Raw genomic sequence first — 26437 nt, 5'->3', positions numbered from 1 at the left:
ACCTAGCTAATTTTCATAGTTTTAGTAGAGACAGAGTTTCGTGGTGTTGGCTAGGCTGGCCTTGAACTCCTGACCGCAAGTGATCCGCCCACCTCGGCCTCCCAAAGTGCTGGGATTACAGGCATGAGCCACCATGCCCGGCCATCAAGAGGCTTCTTAAAAAGCATCCAGGGTCAGAGCTAGTAAGTCACAAGGTCTGGATTTAAACTGGTCATTCTGATTCCAAAGCCCATGCTCTTAACCAATGTTCTTTGCGGGATATGGAGAGGGTGAGTCCTGGAGTGCACCAGACCTCTAAGGCAAGGTGTCCTGAGGGGACTACAAACCAGAATGGACACTGCCAAGCGCCTGCAGATTGGCAGTCTCCTAGGGAGAAACCTGGGCCTAGCCCTGGGCTAGGCATTATATGAGGCACCCGATCAGTAAAACACCAGGGCTTGGACAAGCTGCTGCATAAAGAACTACCTGTAAGGACAGCAAACCCCTGCAGGCTGATGCCAGAGATACCAGAATTCAAGTGCTCAGACAGTGATGCATCTTCTCTGGGACTTTTGCTTGCTCCTAAAATGGCCCCTGTAAGATCCACTGGTCCCCAGGCACTAAGTGCTGGGCAGTGATGGATGGCAGATGCCATCGCCCATCCCCTTCCTTCATGGCCACACCCTACCCTGTGCTCCCAGAGTCTCCAGCAACAGACACTGGGGCAGGACACATCTGAAATGAACAGATGGATGCACGCACCCTGACATCTCATTACTTGAACCAAACTGCTGGCTGGATATTCTCCAGAGTGCCATGAAACATCATCAACTGTAGGTACATTCCAACTCCAACTTTCCACCCAACCATCGGCCCTGGGCTGAAGCTGTGGCCGCAGAGGAAGCAGAAAGGAGGGTGAGAATTGCCCACTCACAAAACCCTTGCATGAGGACCCTATCACAGGCCTAGTCCTAGAGGGATGGTCCCAGCAAGGCAGCTAGACCTGTGGGGAGTGGATCACTGTGTGGAATGACACTGGGACTGTCACCAGCAGCTCAGGGCCTCTACGTTCCCCTGAGAGCTTGGCCCCCAACCTCACTGGACAGGCATGCCCAGGGTCCAGGGAGCTCTGATCTCCAGAACTGCTGCCACTCTGTAGCGATGCTACCTTCTAGGGTTGCCTCCTGTCCTAGGAGCCAGTTGGAGGTTCCCCGAGGGCAGAACAGTGAGGGAGATGTCCTCGTGTCCACTGGGCCCACCCCATGCTAGACACAGATGCTCATGATGGTAACACTGCTGTGGCTGCTGTGCTGGAACATTGAGGTGGTGCCATGCCAGAGACTGAACAGATGTGGCAGAGCCCCCAGTGAGCTCAAAATTCATTTCAGGAAAGACGGAAGGATGGAAGGAAGGAAGGAGGGAGACAGGGAGAAAAGGAATGTTCTGGCATGAGCCCTGGATTGCCAGAAGGATCCAAGCCATCCAACTCTGAAAGGGAGAGTGATTCTTTTTGTCCTTCCCACCTGGGAGAGCAATGGATGCCCTCTTAGCTCTGGGTCAGGGAAATGGAACGGAGCCTCCAGTTGATGGCAAAGGAGCTAAAATTAAAGAAAAACTGCAGAGGGATGATTTGCTGAAGCTCCCAAAGGGAGAGTGTGCACTTCATTATCCTCCAGGTCAGCTGTGGGAAATAGCCATGTTTGTTTATTTAGGACTTACGGCCACTCTGTGGGCTCAGGAAACCTCTGAGTCCTCATCCCACACTCATTCATTGCCCAGTGAACATTGACTGACAGTCACCCATCTACCAGGCACTGGGGCACCCTTCTGAATCACCTAAATATGCATTCATTTGTTTATGAATGTTTGCATTCACTCATCCATTCATTCATGCATTCATTCAACAAAGCTCCACCGAGCGCCTCCTATGTGCCAGGAAGCAGAAGTAAGGTTTCTGAGATAGTTCCCCCTGCCCCAGCCTGCTGCCTTCCCCACTTCATTCAAGCCTTCCTCAGGGCCATGGAGACTGTGGTGGAAGAATGTCTGCTCAGGCCCAGGCTCTCTAGAGAGGTTCCTCCCAAGGCCTCGAAATTGAGTTACACATCCTCAAAGATGCTACTGGGAAAAGTAAAGTCTGCTGTTCCCTTCCACAAGCCATACTCTCTGGGTGATCCAACCCCACTCCAGGTGGTATCAGGGTTTGGGGTTTGACTCTTCACCTTTGAGACAGGTGTCATGGAAACAGTAGGCCCAGAGGCCTTAGCTCTCCTTCCAGGATGACCCTGCCATTCCTTAGGGTTGGAGCTGAAATGTCAGTTGGCCCTGAGCCAGTGAAGTGTAGGGGATCCTGAGGAAGGGTAGGTTGTGGCTCATGGCCACAATTCCATGACCTCTGAAGGGCTTTCACTTCCTCTCTCCTCAGCTTTCTCTGGCCTCGCCCCGGTCACCACCCAGAGCTGTTCGACTTCCAATATGTAACCCCAGTTCCCATGCCCAGACCATAATCATTTCCTCCCAGCTCTTGAACTCCTCCTTTTGCCTTTAGTCCCATTCTTTGATCTTGAGACTTCAGATCTTTGAATGTCCCATGGGTGCCCCTAACTTGGCATCTCAAAACAAATTCCCCACTTATCCCAAAGCTGCTGCTGCTTCTGCATTCCCTGTTGCAGAGATGAGCAGTTCCACCCAAGTCATGAATTCACAAAATTGTCTTTGATGCCCTCCCATGTTCCATAGCCTGATTCAATGTCTGCCCTGTGTATTCATAGGCAGTGTACTTAACAACACTGGTATTAACTCAGCAAATACTGAGTGAAAACCTACTGTGTACATACACTGGGTAAGAGGCTGGGAATGTGGAAATAAACAAAAGGCAACATAACCCCTAGAACAGGAATCCAAGCATCTGGTCCCTTTCGTGCCCCATCCCATGCCAGGCTTGGCCATGGAGGATCAGAAAGAAGAAACCTCCAACCCCAAGCTCAGAGCAGAGCTGGAGAACTGACCACAGAACCTCACCCCACCCCAGCTCCCACTGGAGTGGGAGTCTGCAGATGTCGTGTGACCAGTGGATGCTGTTTCCCTCCTCCCCTCTTCTAAAGGGGAACTGTGCTGCTGCTAGCCTGCATTCCGTCCACGTTGCTCACTAAGTGTATTGGCGAGGGAGTAAACGCATCATGTGGCACTTGGCTGCAGGACCATGAGGAGCTATATCTGGACCAGCTCAAGAGACTGGAGATCCTGGGCTTGGAGCCACTAGATGGGACCGGCTTGGCTGCCCTCTCTGGAGGGGGTAGTGAGAGTATTTTGGGTTGTTGGTGGAATTCTTATGTCAGGCAGGGGCACATGTCACATGACACTGACATCTGTGCTTTACTTCTCTTTCTTTTCCACTAGATGGTGAGCTCTTCCTCATGGGGCTCCCTGCACCTGGCACACAGTAGGTACTCAACAGGTGTTTGCTGAATCAAGGAATAGATGAGTAAATGAATGAATACCTAAATATTGTCCCTGCTCTCAAAGGACCTATAATCAATTGGAGAGAAAACAGCAAACAAATGGGACCCTGTGATACATCATGCGACTTTCAGTGCCCCCCTCTCTCTCACAGACTACAAGCCCCCAAGCTCACAATGGCCTAAGGCGCTCTCTGGGCAGGTGTCACCTTGCTGAACTTGCTTCCAGTGTTGCCCCTTACGCGCTCTGCTCCAGCCACACTTTCTTTCTGTGGAAGGCTCCTCTGTGTAGGGCCTGCAGGGCCCTGCTCAAACCTCACCTCCTCCGTGAGCCTTCCCCGACCACCATACGTAACTCTGTGACCCCAACCCAACCCTCTCATTCCCTGCCCTCCTGCACTGTTTTGCTTCTCCTATGGCACTCATTGCAATCTCACAGTCTATATGTGCTTTACTTATTTATTTTAGGGTTTTGGCTACCTTCCCCCACAAGATTATAAGCTTCACCAGGGCAAGGGTTTTCTGTTTTGTCTAATGCTGAATCCCAAAGCCCAGAGCAGAACCTTGGTGATTGTAGACACTCAAAAACAATAGCTACTGAATACATGTATAATCTCAAGCCTCTCCTTCCTCCTTTTCCCACCATCCCTGCACCTTTGGCCAAATACAACACTTGAGACTGAGGTGGACCAAGCTGGCGTATGGTAGTTTTTGCCTGTCTTGGAGATCTTCTTCCCCACTCATAGGCTCCTGGCAGGACTTTCATTCACTGTCCCCTGTCCCACCAACACCCCAAGCACCACCACAAGGGTGAGCACAAGACCCTGGCTAGGCCAATCTCATTACTGCACCTCTAGACACAGTGATTGGTTCAGGAATGGTCGTTTGATTTGATCTGGGCCAGTCAGAATCTTCCCTGAGACTTTTCTATACAATGAACTTTTTTTTTTTTTTTTGCCAGCACTGCCAAGAGTGCAAAATGAGAATCTTCTTGTCCATCACATGGAGAAACCTTGTCTGAAAAATGAATCAAGAAGAAACAATCAGAACCAAGAGATGTAAAGTATCTATCTACCTACCTACCTACATATTTTTTTTAAAAAAACTGATTTGAGTTGGGTGTTCTTCTCTAGTGACCAAAAGTTCAGAGATATCAGTCCTGCAGTTCTTCCAATAAACAGAAAATCATTCTCCACAAGTAAAAAACAAAATCAAACCCAAAACCCAACAAGTGAGTCACTGACAACAATGACAGTCACTGGTGGCAATGCTCCATTCCAAAATATCAGGCCCGTCTTTGGCATTTGGCCAGCGGCTTAAGTCTAGAGTTGGGTGGGGCATTCCCAGCCTTCCCCAGCAGGCAGGGCTGTGTTCAGGCTTAGAGACTGGGGGTTCCATCTGGACCATGGCTCCAGAAGCCCTGGTGTTGCCATGGTGAGGAAGGAAGGTTGGAGAGATGGTGAGTGACAGGCTGAGGAGCCTCCCACATCCTTCCAGCCTCCTGCTGAGAGTTCTTGGCTGATGTTTAGACAGTTGCCTCCCTCCCCAGTCTTTGTACTTTTAGGGACTGCCAAATCCAGCACTTCCGTGTCCAATAGGTCAATCACATCTGAAATGGTTTAAGTTGACATAATGACTTTTTTCTATAAAATGGGAAGAATTACTGTCTCACCTTGGACAGCTTTATTTTCAGTCTATCATTTCGATTAGACCTTGAAACTACCCTAACTTGCTTCAGTTTTTTTTTCCAGCTAGATTTGCTTATTGCTTCCTGCTAAATTTAGGAAACAAACAGCAAAGAGAAGGTTTAAAATAAGAAAGGAAAATATTTTCCATGTCATTCTCATCAAAAACAGTTCAGTCCAAATCTCCAAGCCTTGTAAACTTTCTTTTAAAACATACACATACCCCTAAATTTTAGATTTAAACAGCTCTGACTCATTTTAAATAATTATTGCCCAATTTTCTTTTACTGCCAGTAAAACAGGTACCTGCTGGGTTTACCTTTCACTAAATTTCAATGAAACTGCAAGTAAAAAGGCTCTGGCCCTATTTTATGGATGGCCCCTGATTTTTTTCCTCAGTCTGCTATAAACCAAAAACACCTGGTGAATAAAATGTGATTTCCAACCACTCCCCACTCCCCTGGGAGTAAAATCTTACCTGATTCTCTGTCCCAAGTTGAAAGACTGCCATTCATTATGAGAGCTGGGAAGCTAAGCACATAATTCAACATCTCTGAGCTCAAGGTCTCAGGTTCCAGCTCTTCCAAATGAAAAGGAGGGTTCCACAGGGCCTCCCTGAGCCTGCCTCAGGAAGTAGCTAACCCCACTGGGCTGCCAGTGGTCTCATCCAACCAGACAAGGTGCTGCAGGCTGCACAGGGCCAGGAACCTCAGGTTGGGTACAGGGGAGGCCTGAGTGGAGTATCAAGGGTCCCTCAGGAGTCTGCTCCAGACATGTCCCCATCTTCTGCTGCACATTGCCTCAAAAGTGGCAATTATAGAAGTGACTGGCCAGGGCTTTGAACTCTCATGGCCCTGGTATAGAATGGCAGTTCTTACTGCTCTCTGGCCTTGGAAAGTCACTTACCCTTTCTGAACATGTTTCTTCTTCATCTGGAAAATGGAAATTATCAAGAATGCAATGTATATAATGTGCTTTGCACAGTGCCTGGCACATAAATTGTGATTATTATTATTAACTAATTATTATTAACTATTATTATAATATTACGCTGTCTGCCTTTTTATCAGTAGTTCTCAACCTTGGCCACGTGGGAAGATGGCAAAAAGCCTGATGTCCAGGCCATACCCAAGACCAGCTAAACCAGAATCTCTGGAGGTGGGACAAAAGCATCAGATATTTTTAGAGCTCTCCAGGCAGTTCCAATGTGCTACCAAGTTGAGAGCCGCTGCTTTGTACAAACTCATGATGGTGAGGGGCTAATCATGGGCTGGGGAAATCAGAGGATCTTGGAACTATGAGGGACCTTAAAGGCTGTCTCCTCTGACCCCGTTTCCAGGAAGGCTAACCGTGAGTCTGGTTTTCGGCCTCTATTTGTATCGACCAGGAACTTCACATCAGCAGAGCCAACTGAAACTCAGCTAGAGCCACCATGGTTACTATGGAAATCCACTACCTTGCAACATTTCTGTCCAACAGGCCTGGGAGGCCCTAGTTTAATTACATATCCAGAACACGAGATAGGAGCTGCCTAGGGAGACCCACCCAAGGCCTCCAGTTAGATTTCCCAACACATCCTAATATGACTCCTCCAGGGGTACTGATGACTGCACAGCTTTCCAACACTAGTGGTTTCACTGAGAAAGAGTTCCTGTGGCCTTATGAGTGCTTGTGGTTCCAGTGATCTCACCAAGAAAGTGGAGGGAGGCCCATTGCTTATTCCCTAGGGATCTGAGCCAACCAGGGTCCTCTACCTAAGGCTGGGCCAAGGCATCAGGCCCGCCATTCCAGGCAGTCTCTGCTCAGACCCGAGGGTCCCCTCCAGGTCAACCAGGCTCCCCAGGTCTCCATTTCCCACCCTTTGCCCAGCCCAGAGGCCATCTGAGGATGGAGGGAGTGTGAGGCTGGTTCATGCCAGAGATATGTGATGCTCAGCTTGCATCTGATTATCAGTTTCACCAGTGCAAATTGAGCATCCCTGGGTCTGTGAAGGGTACAAAAGCCCTGCCTGATCCTTCCAGCCACAGCTGCTGTAGCCCAGGGTATGGGGAGAAGACTGGGCATCTTCAACAGGAATGAGCTGATACTGATGGCTCATTGAGGGTCTACTGTGCACTGGGTGCTGTGCCAAAGGCTTATTTCTATCTCCAAATGCTCCTCTTACCCTTATTTTACAGAGGTGGAAACTGAGGCCTAGAGAGGTACAATAGTATGCCCAAGGTCACATAGCTGCTGAGTGGCTTAGCCGGGACCAAAATTGAGGCTGTCTGGCCACAGAGCCTAAGCACAAAGCCTTCTCTGTGTGCCTTCAGACCAGCTTGTGACTCAGATGTCCTTGGCATCCCCCCTTGCCAATTCTGAGTCCTCAGCTCCAAAGCAGGCTGGCCTCTGGTGCCCGGCACACAGCTGGGTCCTGACAAGCTCAGGCTGGAGGTCACTTCCTTCCTTGGCTTCAGGGCATCAGCTCATGGCTCAGATAGGGACTTGCCCAGTGCTGCCAGTTCTTGGCCTGGATATGTGCTTCTTGACTATGGCTCAAAAGAACATGGAAAAACAGAAAAATACAAGAGTTTGTATACTTAGACCAAATCAGCACACCACCAGATTTCCTGGGTCCTCTCAGCCAGCGACACCCTCAAGGTCCTGATGACCCTCAGTAGCAGTCACACCTAATGGGAGACAAAGTCGTTCTTGCTCAGGGTACCAGTCCCCCAAACAACCTGGTCCTGCTCTGTGGCTGAGGAAAAGGACATGAGCAGGATGAATTGCTGAGACAGGACAACCTCAAGGCAACTGAGGCCCCAAGAAACACCCTCTGGCTAACATGGGGTTCAGGTCGGTGCCACTTCTGCTGTAGTTGCAAGCGTAAAGCGTCAAGGTCTGCATGCCATCATTGCACTTCAGGTATTTCACAATCAGTATCTATCGAACACTGACTGATCACACTTTAATTAAAAAAAATTTTTTTTTAGAGATAGGGTCTTGCTCTGTTGCCTAGCCTAGAGTGCAGTGGCATGATTCTAGCTCACTGCAGCCTCAAACTCCTAGGCTCAAGTGATCCTCCCACCTCAGTCTCCCGAGTAGCTGGGACTATATATATTATATAGATAGATAGATTTTTTTTTTTTTTTTTTTAGAAACAGGATCTTGCTATGTTACCCTAGGTGGGTCTCAAATTCCTGGCCTTAAGCCATCCTCCTGCCTTGGCCTCCCAAGGTGCCGGGATTATAGGTGTGAGCCACCACTCCTGCTCCAACATATTAAGGGGGAAAAAAAAAGCGATAATGGGCCATATAACACATAGAACACTTACAGTGTGTCGATTGCAAAGATGGTGACAGCCTTCTGCCCCACCAACTGAGGTCGGGACCAGCAGGGCCAGGATCCAATTCAACACATTAGAACTCAGCAAGGCTTTGGTTGCCAGCTGGGCATCTTGGTTTATAACACTTTTCAGAAGAGAGAGCCAAAAACAGAGCAGTGGCTGATGCGGCACACTACTGGCACTGTGGTTCAAATTTAGAAACACAATACCTGTGGTTTGTGACTAGTAATTAATCGGTTAGGCTATACTCTCACAATAATGTCCACCAATAGGACAGAGCATGACAAAGGCAGATTTTTTGAATCAGATTAAACGTAAGGAAAAGGGAGAGGGAAAGGAGAACTTGGGAAAGATCAGCCTGCCTCTCGTGTGACTTTCTTTGAGGCTCTGCTGTGGTTTGAATATGTCCCCTCCAAAATTCCTGTTGAAACTTAATCCCCATTGTGGTGGTATTAAGAAGTAAGGTCTTTTGGGAAGTGATTAAATCAGAAAGGCTCCGCCCTCATGAGTGGATTAATGCGTTTATAAAACAGGCTTCGGAGAGAGTTCACACCTTTACGCCCTTTCACCTTCTGCCATACGAGGACACGGCATTTGTCCCCTCTGGAATACACAGCAACAAGGTACCATCTTGGAAACAGAGAGAGCAGCCCTCATCAGACACCAAATGTGCTGGTGCCTTGATCTTGGGTTTCCGGCCTCTGAAACTGTGAGAAATCAATTTCTGTTGTTTATAAGCCACCCTGTCTATGATATTCTGTTACAGCAGCACAAAGACAGGACCACTGCTGGAGCAGGTGTGACCTGTCCGCTCAACAGGACCATGCCCCTGGACTGCCTCTACCCCTGTAGCCCGCATTTTATCAAGGCACAAAGTAGCCATAAATTTTGGAAAGAGGGATAATACTATTTTTTAAAATTTTATTTATTTATTGAGTTGGGGTCTCATTCTGTCACCCAGGCTTGAGTGCAGTGGTGCCATCATAGCTCACCGCAGTCTCAACCTCCTGGGCTCAAGTGATCCTCCTGCCTCAGCCTCCCAAAGTCTTGAGGTTACAGGTGTGAGCCACCGCACCCAGCCCTAATTTTTTTTAAGACAGAAAAAACCCTTTTGATTACTTCTGGGATGCCATAAAGGCAGTTTTATTCCATTAGAAAACAGAGACACAAATGTTCCGATCATAGCACATTTTAGATGCATGTGCAGGGATCAATGGAAATGTGGCATTTATTGCAATTTTGAACACTACACTGAACCACACATTGTTAGTAAAAACAACACAGTTTCATGTATTGTAATGTGATAGAAATAAACCACTGATTAGGTATATTTGTCCATGTTTCCCTTTATGGCCAACCACCCTGCAGTTAAACAGACCTTAAAGGGAAGACACAGCTCATGCTTGAAAAAGATTCAGTGATGTAAAGACATACATTCTCCTTGACTTAATCTATGAATTTAATGCAACTCTGATCAAATAACAGCTGTGTTGGGGGAAGGGAGATTCAGCTGGAAGAGTTTAAACATGAGAGAACAATCAGAGAAAATCTGAAAAAAAAAATAAAAAATAAAAAATAAAAAAAACTACCTACCAGGTTTAAAGATATACCATAAGACTACAGATGCTATTCATATAATAGTATCCTATATCTATAGGATATAGATCCATATCCTATATAGTAGTATGTAGTAGAATACTACTATACTAGTAGTACCTGTAGTCTTATAGTATGTCTTACTATAAACAGATCAATAGCGGAGAGATCATAAATAGACCCAAATACACGTGGAGGATTGGCATAAGATACATTTGTACTTCAACTGGCAGTGGGGAGGGAGAGCTATGCCATTCAGTGAATGACGTTAGGAAAAGTGACTAGGCAATGTGGAAATCAATAAAGCTGGATTAATTTCTTCAACCAAAATAAATTTCAGGTAGCTCGAATATTTAAATTGAAAGAGAAACTTAAAAGTATGAAGAAAAAAATTGGTCACTTTTCATTTATTTTCAATCTTGGCCATAAAGCCAGTATGTCATAAAAGAAAACACTATACAAAGACTTAACATTTTTATATGTCAAAAATGTCATAAAGTCAAAATACAAACATCACATTGGGAAAAAATATTAAATAAAAGTATGACAAAGAACTAACTTCTGTAATATACAAAGAGCTCTTATTAATCAATAAGAAATGAACCAATACTTAAAAAGGAATATAAGCTTAAAGGATATGAAGAAGTTCATAGAAAAATGAAATATGTGGCTGGGTAGTGGCTCATGCCCATAATCCCAGCACTTTGGGAGGCCAAGGCAGGAGGATCACTTGAGGCCAGGAGTTCAAGACCAGTCTGGGCAACATAGCAAGACCTCATCTCTACAAACACACAAAAAAATAATAAAAATAATCCAGGTATGATGGTGCGTGCTGTAGTCCCAGCTACTCAGGAGATTGAAGCAGGAGGATCACTGGAGCCCAGGAGTTAAAGGCTGCAATGACCTATGATCATACCACTGCACTCCAGCTTGGGTGACAGAGTGAGACCCTGTCTCAAAAAGAAAAGAAAGAAAGAAAGAGAAAGAAAGAAAGAAAGAAAGAAAGAAAGAAAGAAAGAAAGAAAGAAAGAGAAAGAAAGAAAGATGAAATGTAGGTGGCACATCTCAAGAGGTCATGAAAGCTTTGTGCCCCTTTCCCCATATGGGCGGCACACTATTGGCATATGCCTTATGCATTTCTTCCATCTAGCTTTTCCTGAGTTATATCCTTTTATAATAAACATAAGTACATGTTAAAAAAGGAAAAAGAAGACAAAAATAAAATGCAAATGGCCATTAATAAATGAAAAGATGTTCAACTTCATTAATGACTAAATAAAAATGCAAATTAAAGCAAGATCTATCTGGTTGATTCCACCAGTAATAAAAAAATACAGAAAACGAAAGTCAAAAACTAAAATGAGACATAATGTCTTGCTAATTCATCTCGCAAAGTTCAAGAATAATTATTAATGTTCGGTATTTTGACAGTTTGAAGAAATAGAGGTTTTATACATTGGTGAATGACACATTGGTATAACCATGACAGAAGGCTATTTGTCAACATCAGCGTTTAAAAATATTACTCTTTGACTTAGCAGAAGTTTCATTTCTAGGTAAAAATACACTTGATTTCCTGAGACAATTACAGTGTACATTCCTATGCTCTCTGGAGTCCTTCTGAATGAGCACTTGTCCTGGTTTAGGCAATAGATTATATGATCACCTTATATTTCTAGGCATTAACCCTACAATTAAACTCATGTAAATATGTGAAATGTACAAATATATTTATGACTGCATTATTTTTAATAAAAATGGTGGAAATACATATCTATCAGTAGACAACTGATTATAGTTTATCCTTATACTAGAATTCTAAAGGAGTGTTAGAAGAAATAAGTATATACAGTGTGATTCATTTTATATAGATAGTTTATAAACATATGCACGTGTAAATGCATAGGTATACCTGAAAGAATACACAGGAAACCGCTGTACAGGGGTCACCTCTGGAAAATGGTATGGGGTGAGATAGAAAACTGAAGACTTTTACCTTTTCCTTCATACACGTCAGGTTTTTTAAATATAAATAAGGATTTATTTTTTATAATAAAATTTTTAAGAAACAGGTGAACCTTAATTCTCTACCTAAGATAAAAGGATTGAGCTAATTACTGTCATCATTACCATCACCATCCTCAGAGTGAAACTCAGGGATAAATACATTGATGAAAAGTAAGCCCCTCCTCAGCTGTAACATCTGAGGGCCGAGGTACCGTCCGGAGTAGCTTAGTCCTGATGGACAGGAAGGAGAGGAAAGTGGAGGAGGGAGGGGAGCAGGACGTGGAGGCTGAACTGCAGAGTCGGGGTGGGAGGTGCTTTTGCAGGTGAATTCATCATTCGTGTGATGGTTGGCAACCCAACTTGACTTTGCCTGATTTCTCCCCAAAGCACAAGTCTAACAATTGAAAACAGGGTGGGGCTGGGGGTGAGGGCCGAGAAGCCAAGCCTTTCCTCACCTGTACTGCAGACATCAACCACAGAACACTCCCAGGAGGCTGGTACTTAGGCACTTAGGCACATGGGCAATTGCTGCCATTTCCTTTTCCATCTTGACCATTAAAAAACATATTTTCTAAAGTGCCTGATGTTGAGTGCTTAACTTAGTAACTTAGTTGAAGGGGGCAGGCAGGGCAAGGAGAGCTGAAAAGGGATGTCAGTCAAGTTCCTCCAGCTAGACCACAGCCACTCCACAGCGGCAGATGAGTTAACCTCTGAGTGAAGCAGTTTCCATAGCTGCGGAAAGGAGGTAATGGTACTGCCTCGGGGTGTCAAGCACATCGGATCATGGGAGGCCATCACTAAATGACTGTATGAAAGGAGGGGGTTCAGCAAGATGATCTCTGAGTCTTCTTCCACCTCAAATATCAAATGAGCCAGAACAATATCCACTCATCCTATCATTTTTCAATACATACATATTGCAGATCATGGAGCAAATGCTCAAACAGTGAGGACTAGGTCTCTGGACAAGGCTGCTGAAGAGCTGAGAGCTTATTTGTGGTCTGTAGCTTTGCTTGGCACACAGTAGCTGCTTGAGGTATGTTTGTCATGTGAAAAAGTGTGTTCATTGTGCCCCAGAGACCTAGGCTCCACAGGAGCTGAAGGAGTATCAGCAGCTTTGATTAGGTGTCACTAAAATGGGACTTGCTCCCTTGGGGATCTCGAGCTTTGGACAGGAGATAAAAATACAAAGGATTCTAGAACAGAGGAGCCCCAGGAGATGAGCTACCCTGTGAGTTCCACAGGTAGTTCCTGCCAAGTGCATGAGCTAGGCAGATGCACATGCTAGCTTTGGGTCCGAGAGGGACAGAGATGTGTGTTTTATTGAGGTTGAAGGTCCTCTGTGAGGAATGACATTATTGCAGGTTAATGGTGGATAGTGCTTTTCTTCCTTACCTAATATCTTTGAATACTGCATTAAATTGTTTTTAAGCCACCGGAATGGTTATTAAATTAGTACCCTTTTGGAAAACAGTCTGGCAGTACATTTCTATTGCTTTATCCTTTGGCACATGGCCTCTTCTATTTCATTCTGTCCATTACCTTCCCCTAGACATGGCAGGGTGCCCCAAATCTCCCATCTACCCAGAAGATTTCAGTTTAACCTTTGGAAAGTATAAGTGACAAGGGTAAATATGCCCTCTCACCCAGGATTCCTATTTTAATCATGATTCAACTTATAGACAAATATTAGGCAGAAAGATGTTCATGATGGTTTTGTAAGAATGAAAATTTGAAAATATGTATCCATGTGCCATGTTGTTTTGTAACAAACCTGCACATTGTGCACATGTACCCTAAAACCTAAAGTATAATAATAAAAAAAAAAAGAAAATTTGAAAATAATCTAAATGTTAACAGCAGGAACAAGAGTAAATAAATTATGTTTTCTCAACTGAATAGAATATTTAGCAACAATTTACAATGTTTGATATAGGCTGTGGGGAACTAGGTACTGTTTAATACATTATTAGTGGGAGTATAAACTGGTATAAATCTTTTAGAGATAAATTTAACAGTATGATCAAAAGTAAAAAAGTGTACATGTGATTCAATTTTAGGGGTTTTTCCCAAGGAAACAATTAAAATTTGGTTTCACTTATAATAGCAAAAGATTGTGGAAAAAAATCCCTAGTTCCAACCTTAGGGAATTGGCTCAGTAAGTTATTATATAACAACAAACAGCCAAATTAATTTTGAAAAGGAAAAACAAAGCTGGAGGCGTCACACTTCCTGATTTCAAAATATATTACACAGCTACAATCATCAAACGACAGTATGGAATTGGCATAGACACAAAGAGACCACTGGAACAGAATAGATACCCCAATAAACCCATCCATATATGGTCAACTGATGTTCGAGAAGGGTGCCAAGAATACGCAATGATGAAAGGATAGTCTTCTACAAATAGTGCTGGGAAAACATGATATCCACATGCAAAAGAATGGAACTGGACCCTTATCTTATGCCATACACAAAAATCAACTCAAAATGGATTAAAGACAAATATAAGACTGGAAATTGTAAAACTCCTAGAAGAAAACATAGGGGAAAATCTTCATGCCATTGGTCTTGCAATGATTTCATGGACATGACATCAAAAACACAGGCAACAAAAACAAAAATAAACAAAGCCGGATTAAATCTAACTAAAAAAGCTTCTGCACAGCAAAGTACACAATCAACAGAGTGAAAAGACTGAAAGAAAATATTTGCAAGTCATATTTCTTATAAGAGGTTAATTTCCAAAAAATATAAGGAACTCCTACAACTCAACAGTAAAAAAAACAAAAACAAAAAACTAGTAACCTGATTTAAAAATTGGGCTCAGAATTTGAATAGACATTTCTCCAAAGAATATATACAAACAGCTAACAGGTACATGAAAAAATGCTCAATATCACTAATCATCAGGAAATGCATATCAAAACCACAATAAAATACTTGTCAGGGCTGGGCGCAGTGGCTCACACCTATAATCCCAACACTTTGGGAGACCAAGGCAGGTGGATCACCTGAGGTCAGGAGTTCGAGACCAGCCTATCCAACACAGTGAAACTTCGTCTCTACAAAAAATACAAAATTAGCCAGGTATGGTGGCGCATGTCTGTAATCACAGCAACTTGGGAGGCTGAGGCAGGAGAATCACTTGAACCGGGGAGGCAGAGGTGTCAGTGAGCCAAGATCACACCACTCCAGCCTGGGCAATAGAGTGAGACTCTCTCTCAAAAAAAAAAAAAAAAAAAAAAAAAAAGATACTTGTCAGGATGGTTATTATAAAAAAAAAAAAAAAGACAAGTGTTGGTGAGGATGTGGAGAAATTGGAACTCCTGCAGGCTGTTGGTGGGAATGTGAAATGGCGCAGCTGCTACAGAAAACGGTATGGAAGCTCTTAAAAATATTAACAATAGAACTTCCATAACATCCAGCAAGCCCACTCTGGGTATTTATCCAAAAGAATTGAAATCAAGACTTTGAAGGGATATTAGCACTCCTTTATTCAGTGCGGCATTATTCACAATAACCAAGATGTGGGAACAACCCAAATGTCCATGACAGATGAACAGGTAAAGAAAATGTGGTAGATGCATACAATGAACTATTCAGCCTTGAGAAAGAAGGAAATCCCGCCATTTGCAACAACATGGATGAACCTTGCGGACATTATGCCAAGTGAAATAAGCCAGTCCCAGAAAGACAAATACTGCATGATTCCACTTATATAAAGTATCAAAAATATGATGATGTCAAATTCATAGACATCAAAATGTCAGACTCATGGTTGCCAGGGGCTACTGGGGGAGGTGTAAAGGAAATGGGGAATTACTAATCAACAGGTGTGAAGTTTCAGCCAAGCAAAATGAATGAGCTCTAGAGTCTGCTGTACAACATCGTACCTGTAGTCAATCATAATGGATTGTACACTTCAAAATTTGCTAAGAAGGTAGGTCTCATGTTATGTGTTCTTACTGCAATAATATAAAAGAAAAAACCACACATGGAATTAAAAGGCCTACATTTTCTCACTCATTGACATGTGATCTATTAGAAGTTATTTAAATTTTCTGCATCTCCATCTCTTCATTTATAAAATTAAACCATAATAGAACCTGGACTGAACTCTCCAATTCTGTCAAGAGGGCAGAAATTTGCTGTTGGCCTTTACCAGTCTGTTTCATATTTCAAAAGAATATTGGGTATTGCAAATCGGAACTGAAGGGGTAAACTTATTCCACCTGCGATTGACTGGTGTTTTCCTGTCATTTTAAGAGGCTAAATTTGTAGTGGACAAATGTGAAAATACTTGTACAATTTTAAAATGTCATCATTAAACGTGAGCTGATCCCTCACCCCACCCCCAAAAACAGCCTGGAAAAAAAGTGATGGAAGACTCCTTAAATAGAACATATTGCAATTATAAAAATGATGCAGAAATCAACATTTTTAAACATGGAAAGATGTTCACTAGACACAGTTAAATGGAAAAAAATTAGCTACAAATTAATATGTGCATTTTGATCCCATTTTTGTTTATCTGGATGTTCTCATTTATCTTGCTGAATAATTATACCTCTGAAATCAAGAAAAAATAATAATATTAGCTATGAAAGCTCTGTAGCAGTACAGAAAAATGCTTGCACAATAAAGGGAGGAAAGGGCAGGATAAAATTGTATACACTCTGTGATTGCAGTTATGTAAAAATTACGGACCTTGACAAGAAGGGTATACTGAAAACTAAAAACTGTGATTTGTTAGGATGGGAAGATTATGGGTGATTTTCCATCCTTTCGGTTGTTACTATGTTTATGTAATTGTTATTTTTTAAGTGGGAGAAAATCTTTTTAGACTTTTTCCTCTGTAGCCTCTCCCCTCCTTGGAATGGCTGTCTTTATGGTAAGTAAGGCTGCTTACTAAATATAACGCATTACACGGGCCTAGTGTACAGCTTACTGCTACTGTAATGGAGAAAGGATGGTCTCTGCAACACATGGTTGGAGCTGACTTTGCCTGGGTGAAGCCTCTGCCATCTCTACCCTATTTCTTATCAGCCCTGATCCCTGACCCCAAGCCCCAGATACTGTTGGGCAAACCAGCCCCTCCCTTTGGGTTCTTTAGCACCTTCAGGCCCCACCCATTTTAGCTATCTTGGACCCCATCTGAAGGCTCAGCACCTTCCTGGGGCAGAATGACGAGCAAATGTGAACCACCAATGATGGGTCAGGGCGCCCTCACACACAGCTGTGGAAGGTATATTTCTTTGTAGAAAACAACTTGGCAAATGCATCAGAAGCCTTTAAAATGTCCACAACCTCTGGTCTAGCAATTTTGATTCTAGGGTGTTATAAAATAATAAGTAATGAAGATGTAAGTACAAAGATACATGCTTAATATTTTTTATAATAGTAAGATATTGGAAATAACCTAAATGTCCAATAATGGGAGAGTGGTTAAATTATGGCATATCACAAGGTTGCCATGTAAAATACAGGATACCCAGTCAAATTAAAATTTCAGATAAGCAACAAATAATTTTTTTGGTATGTCTCAAATATTGCTATAAGATACACGTATTCTAAAAATGTATTCTTTTTTATAGTATTTGTTTATCTAAATTCAAATTGGGATATAGTTATACTAAAAATTTATTCATTTTTATCTGAAGCTCTAATTTACCTGAATGTCTTGTATTTTCACTTGCTAAATCTGGTCACCCTATACATCCATATGATGGAATACCATATAGCCATTAAAATTCATATTTGTAGTGTAGTAGCTTTCAAATTGTGTTTCTTCTCTTCCCGTGCTTTAACTAGAACGTCTCACCTTTTATCTCTTTTATATTTTACACTTCTGTGCGAGATTTGGTTTAAAAATAAGGGTTCCATTACTAAATAAAGTTTGAAAAACACTGTTTTAGAAAACTAACAACAGGAGACAGTGCTCATAAAATAGATATTACATAGATAAAAATCACGTTAAATTTAGTATGATTCTAGGTTTGTGTGTATATGCACATACACACACAGAGAAAGAGAGAATGAGAGAGACAGACAGACATCAGACACACTGGAGAAATCTTTTTTTTAAGAAAAAACAGTTATTATTTCTGGGTGTTGGGATTATAGGTGATTTTGGGAAGATTTCCAGAAGATTTTTTTCAAGTTTTCTTCAATGAATAAATGTATTTACATTTTGAAAAAGAATCACTATTAAAAATATCTACCTTCTCAGATGACACTAATACTTTAACATCATTAATTCTCTGTATCTTGATTATTAAATCAGGCAGTTATGAACTCTCTGGGGATCTAATGAAATCTGTATCCCATTCTCAGAAGGCAGATTCACAGAAAACTTTGCATACAGCCCCCCTACCTCAACTTCTTGTTAAGAATCCCTCTTGAGATTCTGTTTTCTGTTTTCTGTTTGTTTGTTTGTTTGTTTGTTTTAGATGAGGTCTCACTGTCACTCAAGCTGGCGCCATCTCAGCTCACTGCAACCCTGCCTCCTGGGTTCAAGTGATTCTCCTGCCTCAGCCTCCCAAGTAGCTGGTACTACAGGCACACACCACCATGCCCAGCTAATTTTTTGTACTTTTTGGAGAGATCAGGTTTCACCATGTTGCCCAGGCTGGTCTCAAACTCCTGAGCTCAAATCATCCACCTGCTTTGGCCTCCCAAAGTGCTGGGATTACAGGAGTGAGCCACCACGCCGGGCCCTTCCCTAGATTCTTGATTCTAGAATGCAATTACTTAACTCTGCCTGCTTATAAAGCTACCAACTCTGGGCCGGGTGCAGTAGTTCATGCCTGTAATCCCAGCACTTTGGGAGGCTGAGGCAGGCGAGTCTCTGAAATCAGCCTGGCCAACATGGTGAAAGCCCGTCTCTGCCAAAAATACAAAAATTAGCCAGGTGTGGTGGCATGCACCTGTAATCCCAGCTATTAGGGAGGCTGAGGCAGGAGAATCACTTAAACCCAGGAGGTGGAGGTTGCAGTGAGCAGAGATGGCACCACTGCACTCCAGCCTGGGCAACACAGCAAGATTCCGTCTCAAATAATAATAATTTTTTAAAAATAAAGCTACATACTCTGTCCTTGAGGCAATGGTTCTTAACCTTTTCTGGGGGATGTAGGGAAGAGTGCTCGCACACCTGCTGAGACCCTGTTAAAAGCTATGGACTCTTTCCTCAGGAAAAAAGCACACATAAACTCTCACGCAGCTTAAGGTGCTTTCAGAGGCTCACAAACCCCTGAGGTCCATTCTTGGAGTCCAGATTCAGAATCCCTGGTGCAATCCCAAGCCTTTGGCACTCCCTGGAGCCCTGAAATGCCCAAGTTCCTTCTGGGCCAAACTGGTTAAACATGGATTTTGAGAAAAGGAACAAAGCCAGGGATAGAATTAGCTCAGCGCTCCCAGGGGGCTGCCTCACAGCAAGCACTTTTAAAGTGTGCGAGAGAGAATATGATGCAGAGGAAGAATTTCTTGTACTCTGAGTACTACTGAAAAGCATTCAATTTGGGAGGGCTCCACCGACAGGAAGAATAACCAGAAGGTAAATCCCAAGTTGGTACCTCTTATTTCCTATGTCCCATGCCTTTGGGATGGGGTGGGGAGGGGAGTGTGGGGGTAGGAACAGGAGTTTTGCTTTAATTCTGAGTTGGATGTCCTCTTGCTTTGAAAGATCTCTCAAGCAGCTGTACCAAGAACCAAACTCCAAGACCTCTACCAACTGTCATGGCAAAGGGGACTGCTAGGACCTGGGAGGAGGGCCTGCAGGAGAGGTGGGCGATTTGGCAGTAGCTCTCCAGAGGTTAAATGGGCACACCCCAAGTGAAATGGAAGATTCTGCAGATGACTCAAATCAATATTTAAAACCATTCCTGCAGGCTTCAAACATCACCCCAGACCCTGATAAGCAAAAGCAAACATGGTTTTCTGAGATCAGAGAATGCCGCCTGGGCTCCCTAGAGGGTAATGGCTCTTAGAGGTGGCCTTAGAGGTGGCAGCAGCAGAAGCATCACTAGCCACAGCCCCAGTGACAGCAAGAGCAGGAGTGGCATCACCCCAGTGCTGATGCTGCTCAGTGTTTCCATTTCTGGGTCTGCATATTTGTGTGAATATGTGAGTGTGCTTACGTGCGTACACAGGCACAAGCTTTGCTGTGGACAGGGATGTGTCTGTGTGTATCAGAGCATATGTGTGTGTGCGGGTGTAGCACACACATACTTTAAATACAAAAGTTCTTCAAGGGGGCACAGAGGGGTTCACCCAGTGGTTAGAGATTCGCTTATTTTGGAATTGACTTTTTTTTTTTTCAAGTTTCAGAGCCATTTGTGGGGAAAGGAGGCAGCACCCTAGGAAACATCCCTTCCTAAAATGTGCACACACATGCTAAAAGCAGCTGCCGAGGGGCTGGGGAACAGAGGCCTGGCTCTCTAGGGCCTCATCCCTGCATCCTGCCTCTAAGGCTGCTCAAACTCTGTTTTTTGTTTGTTTGTTTTGAGATGGAGTCTTGCTCTGTCACCCAGGCTGGAGTGCAGTGGCGAAATCTTGGCTCACTGCAAGCTCTGCCTCCCGGGTTCACGCCATTCTCCTGCATCAGCCTCCCAAGTAGCTGGGACTACAGGTGCCCACCACCACACCCAGCTATTTTTTTTGTATTTTTAGTAAAGACGGGGTTTACCGTGTTATCCAGGATGGTCTCGATCTCCTGACCTCATGATCCACCCGCCTCAGCCTCCCAAAGTGCTGGGATTACAGGCGTGAGCCACCGCGCCCGGCCGGCTGCTCGAACTCTTAACATCTCAGAGCTGCTCCATCAGACCCTGTAACACGGAAGCCTTCGTGTCTTAGAAGGAGATAGGGACAGAATCTGTGGGAAGCCTCCACTGTAGCCTGACAGTTCCATGGTGAAGATAGGGTTCCCAGCAGCCAGCCCAGGAAAGTGACAGTCACAGGCCTCCCAGAGACCTGGCCCAGGAGTTTCCTCAACACGCTTTTTGGAGGCTCTATGACGCAGAAGCGTGGCTAGGGCTCTGGGAGGCAGGAAGACTGGGTCTGAGTCTCAGCTCCCCACAGTGGGCAAGGTGTATAATTCACTCAGCCTCCACCTCTGCACCTGCAAAATAGGGACAATGACAGAACCTCTTCCTTAAGGACATTAGGAAGACTCGAAGTAATGCCTCCACAGCATACTGCTCAGCACTCCCCACCCCACCTTATGGATGAGGCTGCCCCAGCTCTGGAGCTGACCCTTGGAGGTCAGCCACAGCCTTTGCTGCAACACCATCGCAGTGGAACATCTCCCTCTGCGCCATCCTGTGTGCCTTGCAAGTATTCATTCCAAAGTGCTGCCGGATAAACTTGCTGCATGCAAACCTCCGTCTCAGAGTCAGCTTCCTGGGAACCTAAGATTTGAGGCAAGATCCCTTAGGGAGCAAATGAAGTGAGAACAGCCTTGACAAACAATTTTGGAAGAACAGTAGGGACAAAAACCTCACTGGAGTGGATTCAAGAAAGAACGAAAGGAGAGAAACAGCACAGCAAGCATAGGCAACTCTTTCCAGGAGTTTTGCTGCTTTACTGGGAGCACAGAGATGCAGAAACAGCATGCCATTTCCCCAGGGCTACTGCACGTGCTGAAATCGGGCCCTAGATATGGACACCTGTCTTGTCTGCCTCAGTCTCAACTGCACACAGATGTTTCTTATGCTTCATCCAAATTGTCCAGTTGTTCTCAGCAGAAGAACTGCTCTGATACAAGCTAGTTCATTCTAGCTGGGAGCAGAAGTGCAAGGCCTCGGCCTTGGGTGATGTCCAGAGCTGAGTGTCAGGATCTCTGAAGACACAGGAGGCAGCTCCCTCTTGGCTGGGCCTACCTCTGCAGGACAAAAGCCTCCAGCCCTCGGGTAAAGGCAGATGCCTGGCCTCCCCTCACTCCAACTCTCCTCAGTCACACGCCCCCTGCTTACAGCTCCAGCACCACAGAAGATACCCAGTAAAGCCACTAGCAACCTTCCCACTAGGCCCCCAGATCTGGCTTATTAAATTGTCTTCTGTCACAAGGACCACTTACTTACAACAGTTGTTGCTGTGGCAACCAGGCAGCCAGCCTTCCGCTCCAGCTAACAGCCATGAAGCTCCTGCTGACTACTTGGCTTGGGCAACTGCAGGGGAAGGTGTCCCCAAAGTGTCTGTGAGGCTGGAACATGGTGGAGGACGTGGGAAGTGTGCGACAGGGAACGGGAGGCTGATTGTGAAGTGCAGAGATTTGGAATTGTTCTATCATTCCCTACCAACACGTTGGAAGAGCTATGAGATGACTCCCGCCAGAGGGGTTCCCACACCTTCTTGCGATGTAGGCCACTTCTCCAGCAACACCTCCTTACCCACTCCACTCCCTATCTACAAGCTGAAGGAGGGAGGGCCCTCCAGGGGCAGAGAGAGGGCCACACACAGCTAGAACAGAATCCTGCCAATGCAGGCGAAGGGCACTGGGCACTCGCCAGCCCTGAGAAAGAGGGGGGCATCAGGAACTGGCATTGGCAGGCCCCAACGTTGCTGTTGAGAGGCTGTAACTCCTCTGCCCTCCTGACTCTTCCTGAGAGAGGGGCTGCTTTCTTTAATCAGCCCTGAATGTCTCTAGTCTGAACTTGTAGCTGAGTGACTAGAGATTTTGAAGTTGCATAGATGAGTGTTCAACCTTAGTTCTTTCAGTTGCTACCTGTTTGACATGAGGCAAATTACTTAACCTCTCTGAGCCTCAGTTTTTGAAGCTGTAAAATAGGGATGAGTACAGTACCGACCAACAAACTGTTTCAAGGATTAATTGAGATCGAGCACATAAAGTATGTAAGACACAGTGCTGGCACATAACGAGCTCTCAGTACGTCGGTAGTATTATAGTTATTATTGTTATTGTTATCATCACCAATGATTATGTCACTAGAAGACCTAGAGGCTGAACACATAATTGAGAGACTTAGAAGAACTGAGAATGATAAAAGCAAACCTCAGCATATGATCTACAATATGGTATTATTTTTGTTTTAAGAAAAATGTTAACAGTGGATATCTCTAAGTGACAGTGTTGTTTTTCTTTGTAGTTTGTTTTTTCGGCTTTTCCGAACATATAATACTAATGCAATTAGAAAACAATACTCTTAAAGATTGAGGATGAGCATTAAAAGTGAGCTAAGTACTAAAAAGCATGGACTGGTACACTTTAATGGGTGAATTGTATAGTATGTGAATCATGCCTCATTAAAGCTGTTATTTTAAAAAGCCTTAAAACATGAGTCAAGGTGTACAAGAATAGCCCATTCAAAAATTCTTAACAGAAAAATGTATAAACTAAAGCAAAGAGTAAAAAAAAGAAAGAAAATGAGGCGAGAGCTGGAAAGCAGAACTATTATGTAACAGTTAAAAGGTCTGATAACTCACTCTATTGGAGGGGCAATAGGAAATCAAGAACTTGCAAGTGTATACAGCTGCAGGGAGTGTCAATTGATACAACCGCCAAAGAGGGCAAATCAGTGAAAATCACAAATGCTACAAATGGACATACTCTCTCACCCAGTGATTCCTTTATTAGGAAATATATCCTATAGATATTTTGCATGATAAATGACATATGTACAAGGCAATGAACCACAGCATTGCCTGTTAACAGTAAAAGACTGAAAAAGCCCAAATGTCCATCAGTAGGTGGCTGATTGAATAAGTTATGGTATAGCTACACAATGAAATAATATGTAGCTGTAAAAATGTAAATAAAAGAATAAGGAAGCTGTCTTCTGATATGGAAAGATTTCCAAGCTATACTATTAAGTGAAAAAGAAATCAAGGTACAAAACAGTATATGTAATATGCTATCTTTTGTGTAAAAGGTGAGAAAAGGCATCTATCTATCTATCTATCTATCATCTATGTCTGTCTATCTCTATCTATCTATCTATCTATCTATCTATCTATCTATCTATCCATCCATCTATCTAGTTTTATTTTGTGTTGAGACAGGGTCTGGCTCTGTCATACAGGCTGGAGTGCATGGTGTGATCTCGGCTCACTGCAACCTCTGCCTCCCAGGTCCAAGCGATCCTCTCACCTCAGCCTCCTGAGTAGCTGGGACTACAGACGTGTGCCACCATGCCAGGCTAATTTTTATATTTTTTGTAGAGATGGGGTTTTGCCATGTTGCCCAGGCTGGTCTTGAACTCCTGAACTTAAGTGATCTGCCCACCTCAGCTTCCCAAAGTGCTGGGATTACAGGCATGAGCCAACACACCTGACCAAGACTATATATTTATATTTTCTTGCATATGTGATGTGGTTTGGCTCTGCGTTCCCACCCAAATCTCCTGTTGAATTGTAATCCCCAGTGTTGGAGATGGGGCCTGGAGGGAGGTGATTGGATCATGGGGGATTTCTTACGAATAGTTTAACACCATCCCCCTTGGTGCTGTTCTCATAATAGTGAGTTCTCATGAGAGCTGGTTGTTTAAAAGCATGTAGCACCTCCTCCTTCTCTCTTCCTCCTACGCCGGCCATGTGAAGTGGCTCACATCCCCTTTACTTTCTCCCATGACTGGAAGTTTCCTGAGGCCTCTCCAGAAGCAGAAGCCTTTATGCTTCCTGTACAGCCTGCAGAACCGAGAGTCAGTGAAACCTCTTTTCTTTATATATTACCTAATGTCAGGTATTTCTTTATAATCCAAGAATATATTACCTAATCCAGGTATTTCTTCAGCAATCCAAGAATGGACTGATAACGATATGCATAAAGAAATTCTGGAAGGGTCCATGAACAAATCGGTGGTTGGAGGGAACTGAGAACTGAGCAGATGGGGGATAGGACTTTCCAGAGTGAAAGAAATACCTTCTTATACTCCTTGGTCTTAGAACCTGATTAATATGTTACCTATGAGAAATTAAGTACTCCAGAAAAAAAAAAATGTGAGTGGTTTCAATGAAAGAACAATGGCAAAATGTTAACGTTAATTTTTTATTTTTTTATTTTTTTTGAGACGGAGTCTTGCTCTGTCACCCAGGCTGGAGTCCAGTGGTGCGATCTCAGCTCACTGTAACCTCTACCTCCTGGGTTCAAGCAATTCTCCTGCCTCAGTCTCTCATGTAGCTGGGACTGCGGGCATGTGCCACCATGCCTGGCTAATTTTTGTATTTTTAGTGGAGACAGGGTTTCGCTATGTTGGCCAGGCTGGTCTTGAACTCCTGACCTCAAGTGATCTGCCCACCTCGGCCTCCCAAAGTGCTGGGATTACAGGTGTGAGCAACTGTGCCCAGCCTAATTTTTCTTTTTTTTTTTTTTTTTTTTTGAGACAGAGTCTCACTTTGTCCCTAGGCTGAAGTGCAGGGGCGCAATCTCAGCTCACTGCAACCTCAACCACCCTGGCTCAAGCGATCCTCCCATCTCAGCCTCTCAAGTAGCTGGTACTACAGGCATGCGCCACCACACCCAGCTAATCTTTTGTATTTTTGGTAGAGACAGGGTCTCCCCATGTTGCCCAGGCTGGTCTCAAACTCCTGAGCTCAAGCAATCCACCCGCCTCAGCCTCCCTAAGTGCTAGGATTACAGGCGTGAGCCATGGCACCCGGCCAACTGTTAAATGTTGAGGTGGTTGATGGGCCCGTGGAGGTTCATCGTATGTTTAAATTTTTTCGTAGTAGATTATTAAAATTTTAAAAAGTATTCATAAAAATCAAAAGGTGGAAACGATCCAAATGTCTATCATCTGGTGAATGAAAAAATATGAGGCATACCCATACCGTGGAATATTATTCATCAATAAAAATGAACAAACTACTAATATAAACTACAACACAGGTGAACCTCAAAAATATCATGTGAGCCAGCGCGGTGTCCTGTGCCTGAAATCCCCACTCCTTGGGAAGCTGAGGCAGGAGGATCCTTTGAGCCTAGGAGTTCAAATCCAGTCTGGGCAACATGATGAGACTCTCCTCTTTAAAAGTAAATAAACATTAAAAAAATCAGGTAACGTGAAATAAGCTAGTCACAAAAGACTGCATATTGTAGGTTCCATTGATATAAAATGTCTCCCCTAAAAAGCAAATCCATAGAGACAGAAAGTAAATTAGTGGTTCCCTAGGGCTGGGGGTGGGAAGGGGAAGTGACTGTATATGGGCATGCAGGATCATTTTGGGATAACAGAAACGTTCCAAACTTGATTCTGGTGATAGTTGCACAAGTGTAAATTTAGTACAAGTCCTTGAATTGCAGTTAGAACTAGTGAATTTTTTGGTATGTAAATTGTACCTCAGTAAAGTGGCTTTTTAAAAAGGTAAAAGGGGGCTGGGCGCGGTGGCTCATGCCTGTAATCCAGCACTTCGGGAGGCCAAAGCAGATG

General features: G+C 43.9%; 1 protein-coding gene across 2 annotated transcripts in view; it reads right to left on the bottom strand.

The window, feature by feature from the left end:
- Positions 1-26437, bottom strand: part of GALNT16 (polypeptide N-acetylgalactosaminyltransferase 16) — a 95363-nt gene that overhangs the window by 34311 nt on the left and 34615 nt on the right. The gene's annotated exons all lie outside the window — the stretch shown is intronic.

The sequence above is a fragment of the Nomascus leucogenys genome, chromosome 1a, assembly GCF_006542625.1.
Source record: "Nomascus leucogenys isolate Asia chromosome 1a, Asia_NLE_v1, whole genome shotgun sequence".
Taxonomy (NCBI): domain Eukaryota; kingdom Metazoa; phylum Chordata; class Mammalia; order Primates; family Hylobatidae; genus Nomascus; species Nomascus leucogenys.
Note: the sequence above shows the minus strand (reverse complement) of the source record. Positions and strands in the feature narration are given on the sequence as shown.